The following is an 8,438-nucleotide window of genomic DNA, read 5'->3' on the forward strand; positions in this document are numbered from 1 at the left end:
GCCCACAGCCTTCCAAAGGGGGAAGGGCCTTTACTTTCCCCCTGAGGGTAGGAAAATCATGATCGGGATAGCGGACGTAAAGCTATTGAACTTAGGTATGCTCTTTCCTTTTGTCGAAGTGGAATCGTAGAACAGAATGTGATACGATGAGATAGAATGCAATAGAAATAGAAACAAGGATAGCGAACGGGTTACCTACTCCTAAGGGTCAAAGCAAGCCCTTTAATTCAATTCTTTATTCTTACATTAAAATTCTTACATTAAAGAATGAATAAAATCTCCCCAAGTAGGATTCGAACCTACGACCAGTCAGTTAACAGCCGACCGCTCTACCACTGAGCTACTGAGGAACAAGGGGGGATTCGACCTCCTAGAGTTCAACTCCCGCTCTCAACCCATGAACAATATGAGTCCGAAGCTTCTTTCGTAACTCCCATAATTTCTTCGTAGTGGCTCCGTTCCATGCCTCATTTCATAGGGAAGCCCAAAGTGGCTCTATTTCATTCTATTTCACTTCCTAGCACTTCCTATCATTTAATATCCATCCCTTTGGTCTTATTGACATAAGAGATGTCATTTATAGTCTATCTCTTTCTATATATGGAAAGTCAAGAAATTCTCATCGAAACATCGAGAAATTGTGCATATAGAAAACTCTAAAGAAAGAAAAAAAGGAGACCCATGCCATGATTTTCAAATCTTTTCTATTTAGTAGTCTAAGTTTCTCGATGAGGATAATTAATTCGGTCGTTGTGGTCGGACTCTATTATGGATTTCTGACTACATTCTCCATAGGTCCCTCTTAGATCTTCTTTCTCCAATCTTGGATTAGGGAAGAAGGAGATATTCGCGACTACTGGCGATTTCATTATGGGGCAGCTCATGATCTTCATATCGATCTATTATCCACCTCTGTATCTATTCTTTCTTAGCTAAACAGGTGGAAGATCTATCCAATTTGGTTATATTATATCATGGACTCGAAAAACGGATCTGAATTTGACTGAAATGCACGATCTTCACAGGTATCACTTTTCACGATACCTAAAAGGTGGAATAGCGATTTTCGAACCATTTCCTATAAGAGAATGGTTTCCATTACTTTGAGAAATGGATTCTTATATCAAACTATAGCTATTGCATTAAAGAAGAAAAGAAACTAATAGAAGTCGAAGACGCGGAATGATAGTGAATAGAGAGAAAGATTCTTCTGATTTTCTTGTTTCTATCTACTAGACGCCGTAGAGAATTGAGAATTTTCATGTCTTTCAATTCTCGTACTCGTAATTGGAAAGTTATGGAAGGAGACCCATCATTTTGCAATGAAAACAACATATAAAACTCTGGACAATTTCGAAATCAGGCCAAGCGTCTTAATACATATGCAAAAAAATTCATTATTGGCCCACCATTGATTAGAAGATTTAGCTTGTATGAATCGCTATTGGTTTGATACGAATAATGACAATCGTTTCAGTATGTTAAGGATACAGATGTATCCACAATTCATTTAGAGTTACTTAATAGTCTATTTCTTATACCATATCTCTATCCCGTGAAATTCTCGAGCCAAAAGATGGATGCATATGCTGTGTTTCATTTTGCTAAATGATATCAATTAAATGGTGTATCAATTCCATAAATTGCATATAGCAATAAATAAATCAGCAAAATTCTTTCTAATATTTTAGATAGAAGAAACATTTCTTCTATCTAAAATATTAGAAAGAATGTACCCTTCTATCCAAATCCAATTTGCATCGATAAAATAAATCCAAATTCCAGTAGTAGATGAATAATTGCAAATTTGTGTGTGTACGAGATTAGAATAACTTCAAAATAACTGACATAATTTTGTATTTTTCCTGATCAGAAAAATACATGAAAAAGAAAGGAGGTAGAAAAATTTTTGGATTTATGGTTAAAGAAGAAAAAGAAGAAAACAGGGGTTCTGTTGAATTTCAAGTATTCAGTTTCACCAATAAGATACGGAGACTTGCTTCACATTTGGAATTACACAAAAAAGATTTTTCATCGGAAAGAGGTCTACGAAGACTTTTGGGAAAACGTCGACGTTTGCTGGCTTATTTGGCAAAGAAAAATAGAGTACGTTATAAGAAATTAATCGGTCAGTTGAATATTCGGGAGCAGTAATTTAATCGTTCAAATTTTTTTCTTGTTTTATTATTTTTTTAGTAGTCTTATAGTAGTCTTAGATTTTTCATTTTGATGAGCCTCGCTTTGAGGAATTCATGGAATAATCCATTTTCATGGAATAATGAATTAAGGAAGAAAGGATATGAGTCTACCGCTTACAAGAAAAGATCTCATGATAGTCAATATGGGCCCTCAACACCCATCAATGCATGGTGTTCTTCGACTGATCGTTACTCTCGATGGTGAGGATGTTATTGATTGTGAACCCATATTAGGGTATTTACACAGAGGAATGGAAAAAATCGCGGAAAACCGAACTATTATACAATACTTACCTTATGTAACAAGGATATAGAGAGATTGTAGAAAGGGGATAGGATAGTTATTTTTGCAAGAGACTTGTTGTAAATTCCTTAACTTAAGAAAGAAAAAAGAATAAAAACACAGATACATAACATAAAAAAAAGAATAAATAAGACGAGATTCGACCTCCCCCTACATATTTAATTTCCTCTCCTATACAAAAACTAGCAAGACCCACTCCATTGGTAATTCCATCAATAACACCCTTATCAAAAAACTCCGTGAGTTCGGTTAACCCTCTTATACCGAGGGTAAAGACCCTAGTATAGAAAATATCTATATAACCACGATTATATGACCAACTGTATATATTTTTTTTTACTTGATCTAAAAATTCTTTTTTAGGATTTCCTTTGTAAAAAGAGTTTATTAAATCCAAATTCTGAAAAAAAGAATAAGCGGATCCATAGAAGATATATGCTATGAATAAACCAAAGATAGCTAGACTTACAGAAGAAATTGCATTAGTAATAAATTCATATGAATTTACAAAAGAATTAGAACTTTCCTGGGTAAAGTTTATTGAGGGAGTTAACCACTTTGATAATATGGTTAACTCTGCTATTCCATTACCAATTCCTCCATTATCAAAAGAGATTCCTATGAATCCAATGAACAAAGTGAAAAGTAGTAATATAAGAAGAGGAAATAACATAGTATTTCCCGTTTCATGCGGATAGGCAAAAGTTTTTTTAGCCCCAAAAGACGTAGTAAAGGATCCTATCCTATTTCTTGTATTACCTTGAATTTTTGGTATATTTTGTGAAAAAAAAGAAACTCCACTCTTCGTTGTTGATAAAACGAAATCCCTATTCACTCCTTTGGGTATCCTTTTTCCCCATAAGGATATTGAATACAAGGAACTCTCTTTAGTGCTACTGTAATTTTGAAAATGAACACGCAAATACCCATCAAATGTAAGTAAATATATCCGAAACATATAAAAGGCAGTTAATCCTGCAGTAAAGGAGGCTATTATTCCAAAAAAGGGCGAATACAACCAACTATTACTAAGGATTTCATCTTTGGACCAGAAGCAAGCAAGAGGTGGAATACCACAAAGAGAAAGTGTACCCCATAAAAAAGTAGTTCTTGTGATTGGAATGTATTTTCTTAAACCGCCCATAAGAACCATATTTTGACTTTTATCTGGTGAATATCCAACAAGAGGTTCCATTGAATGAATAACGGATCCGGATCCCAAGAACAATAAAGCTTTTGAATAAGCATGAGTGATCAAATGGAATAAAGCAGCTTGATAAGAACCTATACCTAGAGCTAACATCATATAACCCAATTGAGACATTGTAGAATAGGCTAAGCTTCTTTTAATATCTCTCTGAGCAAGAGCTAAAGTAGCTCCTAAGAATAGTGTTATTGTACCTACTAAAGAAATAAAACTCATTATCAAAGGTAAAGATATGAAAAGAGGAAGAAGTCGAGCTAGAAGAAAAATTCCCGCAGCAACCATAGTTGCTGCGTGTATAAGAGCCGAAATAGGAGTGGGCCCTTCCATAGCATCGGGTAACCATACGTGAAGAGGGAATTGTGCGGATTTCGCAACTGCACCAAGGAATAATAAAAAAGCACACAAAGTAGTAAGTAAAGAGTTAATTCCATTATTAGGAATCCAGTTATTAGCTATTTTGAACAAATCCCTAAACTCTAAACTACCTGTTATCCAAAAAAAACCTAAAATTCCTAATAATAGACCAAAATCCCCTACACGATTAGTTACAAAAGCTTTTTGACAAGCACTCGCTGCGATTGGTCGTGTAAACCAAAAGCCTATCAATAAATAAGAACACATTCCCACGAGTTCCCAAAAAAAATAAATTTGTATCAAATTGGAGCTAGTAACCAATCCCAACATGGAAGTATTGAAAAAACTTATATAAACAAAAAATCTCAAATATCCTTCATCGTGAGACATATAACCATCACTATAAATAAGAACCAGGATTCCTACAGTAGTAATTAGTATTAACATAATAGAAGTAAGTGGGTCAATCAAGTATCCAAATTCTAAAGAAAAATCATTATTGACGGTCCAAGACCATAGATATTGATAGATCGAACTTCCATTTATTTGTTGAATAGACAGTTGAACTGAGAATACCATAGCTATACTTAAGAGTAAAACACTAGGAAAAGCCCATATGCGACGAAGATTTTTTGTTGCTGTCGGAATAAGAATAAGGCCAAATCCCATTGACATAATAACTGGAAGTGGGAGAAGAGGGATTACCCATGCATATTGATATGTATGTTCCATAAGAAAAGAAATTGCAATTTTTACTTCAATTTTTACTTCAATTTTTCTATAAAATTGTTTCCGATTCACCAAACCAATTCTTATCTCTTTCTGAAAGAATAAATAAAAAGAATAAGAAAAAATACTGAAATTCTTAATTTTTCCAAAATTTATCTCATTGAAATAATTAAAAATTAAGAATGGGTTTAGTTGGTTAAATTAAAAAAGTTAATAAAATAACTAGGTAACGAAGTTATTTTATTAACTAAATAAAGATATTTATAAAAATAAAAAAAAAAAAGTGGAATCATTTTACTTTCTATTCATAATTCATTTTTATATTTCTTTAAAACAAAGATGAAACAGCTCTCTTGTTCCATAATTAACTGATTGAGTGAATTCCAATGAAAACCTATGTTTATAAGAAATTATCGAATAGTCCTTACTTCATATAGAACTAAAATTCTAATGACTATAAATTACCTAAGTTTTAGAATGTCTTGTTTAAGAGACTCAGTATTTTTTGTTTTGATTGGAATTCCTTTCCTTTATGGAATACCATTCTGAACTTAATTAACTATTTTCATTTTCCCTTCTTTTTATCCCCCCGTCTTATCTTATATGGGGGATAGGCTTCCATACCATATATCTATATATGGAGTATACTTGATATATAAATAGATATAAATAGATTTAAATGAGAAACCCTTCTATATATTCTATATTATTAAAAAAAAAGTATAAAATATATAAAGAAAAAATGTTAAAAAATTCTTGTTGTCTTATCCGCATTAGACAAAATGAAGTAAAAAATAATTCAAAATTTAAGTATCTTTCAGTATCTAAGTATAAATACTAATAAAAAGAAGAAAGAAGGATTGATTTGCAGCAATAGATGTCTTTCACATACAACTAGAAAAAAGTAATTTCCTTTTTGAATGGCAGTTCCAAAAAAACGTACTTCAATGTCAAAAAAGCGTATTCGTAAAAATATTTGGAAGAAAAAGACTTATTTTTCCATAGTACAATCTTATTCTTTAGTAAAATCAAGATCATTTTCGAGCGGTAATGAGCATCCAAAACCAAAGGGTTTTTCTGGGCAACAAACAAATAATAAGATTTTGGAATAATATGAATTGACTTATCAAAAAAGAATTCCAATTATTTAATAATTTGGATTCTTCTTTGAATGTACTTTTATGTGTCGAATTACTCGGTACAATATTCTTAGAACAAAAAACCCCTCTTATCTTATATATACAAGAAAAAAAAAGTTTTGTTTGGTATACTGTGTGCTAAGTATTCTTTTCCTATCAATGAACTTTTCATAATTTTCCTAATAGAATCCTCATATTCTATTAGGAAAATTATGAAAAGTGGAGTATTCTTACAATAGGACTTACAACTTCCACCTATCTTCTCCAAAATCATAAGGTTAGTAAATCTTATTAATAAGAGCATAAAGACTTTCATTCTAGAAATTTTTAAAAAATCCAAAAAGCCTTTTCTATTTATCCATTTTATTTTAATTTCATCATTAAATAGAAACCCTTTTGGATTTTTTTCATTGTATTGAAAGAATTTTCAAAATGTAAAGGGGAAATTAATTAGAAAAAATTAGTTCTATAATTGCAAGTTAGAAAAAAGAAGTTCCAACTCTTTCAAGCAGTGTTTGTGTTTCTATTGGGCAAAGCAAGAGTTTATTGTAAAAAAAAAAAATGGAAACGATACTACCAAACGAAGTCTATTTTAATGAAAACTCTAATGTTCCTAAATTTTATGGACTTTCCCAATATCGACGATTCCCAAGATAATAGCTATTATTCTTTTAAGTTACCTATTATTTGAAGTTAGCCGCCATGGTGAAATTGGTAGACACGCTGCTCTTAGGAAGCAGTGCTCAAGCATCTCGGTTCGAATCCGAGTGGCGGCATTCTTGAAAAAGAATACAATAGATTAGAAATCAATTCGAAATTTACAATTTTGTAATGGGACCTTCCCCTTATGCTATTTGCAACTTTAGAACATATACTAACTCATATCTCTTTCTCAACGATTTCAATTGTGATTACGATTCATTTTATAACCTTATTAGTTCGTGAACTTGGAGGATTACGCGATTCGTCAGAAAAAGGAATGATAGTTACTTTTTTCTCTATAACAGGATTCTTAGTTTCTCGTTGGGCTTCCTCGGGACATTTTCCATTAAGTAATTTATATGAGTCATTGATCTTCCTTTCATGGGCCCTGTATATTCTTCATACCATTCCTAAAATACAGAACTCTAAAAATGATTTAAGCACAATAACTACGCCAAGTACTATTTTAACGCAAGGCTTTGCCACATCGGGTCTTTTAACTGAAATGCATCAATCCACGATACTAGTACCTGCTCTACAATCTCAGTGGTTAATGATGCATGTCAGTATGATGTTATTAAGCTATGCAACTCTTTTGTGCGGATCCTTATTATCTGCCGCTATTCTAATCATTAGATTTCGAAATAATTTCCATTTCTTTTCTAAAAAGAAAAAAAATGTTTTAAATAAAACATTTTTCTTTAGTGATATTAAATATTTTTATGCAAAAAGAAGTGCTTTAAAAAGAACCTCTGTCCCTTCATTTCCAAATTATTACAAATATCAATTAACGGAGCGTTTGGATTCTTGGAGTTATCGTGTCATTAGCCTAGGATTTACCCTTTTAACCGTAGGTATTCTTTGTGGAGCAGTATGGGCTAATGAGGCCTGGGGATCCTATTGGAATTGGGATCCTAAGGAAACTTGGGCATTTATTACTTGGACCATATTCGCAATTTATTTACATAGTAGAACAAATCCAAATTGGAAGGGTACGAATTCTGCACTTATAGCTTTGATAGGATTTCTTATAATTTGGATTTGTTATTTTGGTATAAATCTATTAGGAATAGGCTTACATAGTTATGGTTCGTTTACATTAACACCTAAATGATTACATAAAATAAAACCTTCATGAAATGAAGGTTTTTACTTTTATGTTTTATTTGAGAACCCCTTGAACGCCTTATCAAAGGGTTCTCAAAAATTCGAGATAGATCTAATTATACTTTTTTACTTATTTCTGCATTATATACTTTTTTACTTATTTCTGCATTAATAGAGCAGACGAGTAAAAAAAAAGCAAACCTATTTAGGATAATAATTGGATAAGAGAGCCTCTACCCTGTCAACGGATAGGGAGAGAACAAAATCTGGATAAATACCAATTCCTATTACTGGTAAAAAGATACAGATTAAAATAAAGAGTTCTCGTGGTCCAGAATCCACAAAATTTGCGTTTGGAACATTAAATAGCTTGTATCCATAGAACATCTGGCGTAACATAGATAATAAATAAATAGGAGTTAATATCATTCCAATTGCCATTACAAAAGTAATTAGTGTTTTTGGCATTAACAGAAATTTTGGACTAGTAATTAGTCCAAAAAATACTACTAATTCTGCGACAAAACCACTCATTCCTGGTAAGGCAAGAGAAGCCATTGAAAAGCTACTAAACATGGTAAAAATTTTAGGCATTGGGATAGATATTCCCCCCAGTTCTTCGAGATAAACAAGACGCATTCTATCAGAAGCGGTTCCTGCCAAGAAAAAAAGTGTAGCACCAATAAATCCATGGGATA

The 8,438-nt window shown here is 32.2% G+C and overlaps 3 non-coding genes across 3 annotated transcripts in view; 2 read left to right on the plus strand and 1 right to left on the minus strand.

Moving 5' to 3' along the window:
- The window catches only part of TRNAR-ACG (transfer RNA arginine (anticodon ACG)), a 74-nt gene extending 69 nt beyond the window's left edge, over positions 1 to 5 (plus strand). The window contains exon 1 of the tRNA in view: positions 1 to 5. This exon is cut by the window's left edge and continues 69 nt beyond it. This is a non-coding gene — a tRNA (tRNA-Arg).
- Positions 6 to 278: 273 nt separating this feature from the next.
- TRNAN-GUU (transfer RNA asparagine (anticodon GUU)) lies at positions 279 to 350 on the minus strand. The gene has a single exon. It is a non-coding gene; the product is annotated as a tRNA-Asn (tRNA).
- Positions 351 to 6,627: 6,277 nt separating this feature from the next.
- Positions 6,628 to 6,707, plus strand: TRNAL-UAG (transfer RNA leucine (anticodon UAG)). The gene has a single exon. It is a non-coding gene; the product is annotated as a tRNA-Leu (tRNA).
- The last annotated feature ends 1,731 nt before the right edge of the window (positions 6,708 to 8,438 follow it).

This window comes from Triticum urartu, unplaced genomic scaffold (genome assembly GCF_056163025.1).
Source record: "Triticum urartu cultivar PI428250 unplaced genomic scaffold, HENAU_Tu73 scaffold63, whole genome shotgun sequence".
Lineage (NCBI taxonomy): Eukaryota > Viridiplantae > Streptophyta > Magnoliopsida > Poales > Poaceae > Triticum > Triticum urartu.